Raw genomic sequence first — 2,068 nt, 5'->3', positions numbered from 1 at the left:
TTCTTTGAAAGAATAAATAAAATAGATAAGCCCCTAGCCAACCTTATTAAAAAAAGGGAAGAAAAAGCTCAAATTCATGCAATAAGAAATGAAAAAGGAGAAGTCACTACAGACCCAATAGAAATACAGAAGATCATCAACACCTATTTTGAAAACCTCTACTCTCAAAAGTTTGATAACACAGAAGAAATAGACAGTTTCTTAGAAGCATATGAAGTGCCAAAGCTAGATCAAGAGGATGTAAAACTGTTGAATAACCCAATCTCGGTTACTGAAATTGAAAATGTAATTAAGTCCTTACCCACCAAGAAGAGCCCAGGCCCAGATGGATTCACTGCAGAATTCTACAAGAAATACAAAGAAGACCTAATGCCGACACTCCTCAAACTATTCAATGAAATTGAAAGGGAAGCAATCCTGCCTAAGTCATTCCTGGAAGCAAATATCACTCTAGTACCAAAACCTGAGAAAGACCCAACTAAAAAAGAGAACTATAGACCGATCTCCCTAATGAACACAGATGCAAAAATCCTCAATAAAATATTGGCAAATAGGATCCAGCAAATCATCAAGAAGATTATACACCATGACCAAGTGGGATTCATCCCAGGAATGCAAGGATGGTTCAACATACGCAAATCAATAAATGTAATTCACCATATCAATAAAGCCAAAAATAAGAATCACATGATCATTTCTATAGATGCAGAAAAAGCCTTCGATAAGGTCCAACATTTATTCATGATAAAAACTCTACAGAAAATTGGAATAGATGGTCTTTACCTCAATATAATAAAGGCCATTTATGACAAACCAACAGCCAGCATCATACTAAATGGCCAAAAATTGAAAGCCTTTACTTTAAAATCAGGCACAAGACAAGGATGTCCTTTATCACCACTCCTATTTAATATAGTACTGGAAGTACTAGCCAGAGCAATTAGGCAAGAAAGAGAAATAAAAGGGGTAAAGATAGGAAAAGAAGAAGTTAAGTTGTCATTGTTTGCAGATGACATGATACTCTACATAGAAGACCCCCTAAGCTCCATTGAAAGACTCTTAGATACAATAAATAAATTCAGTAATGTGGCTGGATACAAAATCAATACTCAGAAATCAATAGCATTCCTATACACAAACAACAAAACCACAGAGAGGGAAATAAGGGAAACTGGTCTATTCACATTAGCAAGCAAAAAAATGAAATATTTAGGAATTACTCTTACAAAAGAAGTGAAAGACTTATACAGTGAAAACTATATTACACTGAAAAAGGAAATTGAAGATGATCTCAGAAAATGGAAAGACATCCCTTGCTCATGGATAGGAAGAACAAACATTGTGAAGATGGCCATTCTCCCAAAACTCTTATACAGATTCAATGCAATCCCAATAGAAATACCATCAACATACCTTATAGATCTAGAGAAATCACTCCTAAATTTCATCTGGAACCAGAAGAGACCTAGAATCGCAAAAGCAATTCTAAGCAGCAAAGACAAAGCAGGAGGCATCACAATCCCTGACTTGAAATTATACTACAAAGCAACAGTAGTAAAATCAACATGGTATTGGAATCAAAACAGAGCTGAAGATCAATGGAATAGATTAGAAGATACAACCACAACTACAAACACACTCAACCACCTTATCTTCGATAAAGGAGCCAAGCAGGTTCACTGGAAGAACGACAGTCTCTTTAATAAATGGTGCTGGAAAAACTGGCTCTCCATTTGCCGAAAACTAAAGCTAGACCCATGTCTATCACCATGTACTAAATTAAAATCTAAATGGGTCAAAGATCTGAATATTAAAACAGAAACGCTAAATCTATTGGAAGACAAATTGGGTAGAAACCTTGGAGGCATAGGAGTAGGTAGAGAATTCATGAATAGGACTCAAACTGCACGGGAAATACTTCCCAGAATCAATAACTGGGACCTCTTCTTATTAAAAAGTTTTTGCATGTCAAAAGAAATCTCCAGCATAGTGAAAAGAAAACCCACAAACTGGGAAAAGATTTTAGTGAACTCTCTCTCAGACAAGGGCCTCTTGTCTAAAACATATA

The sequence above is a fragment of the Cavia porcellus genome, unplaced genomic scaffold (assembly GCF_034190915.1).
Source record: "Cavia porcellus strain 051 isolate PalLab524CR breed Dunkin Hartley unplaced genomic scaffold, mCavPor4.1 scaffold_17, whole genome shotgun sequence".
In the NCBI taxonomy this organism is placed as follows: domain Eukaryota; kingdom Metazoa; phylum Chordata; class Mammalia; order Rodentia; family Caviidae; genus Cavia; species Cavia porcellus.
Note: the sequence above shows the minus strand (reverse complement) of the source record.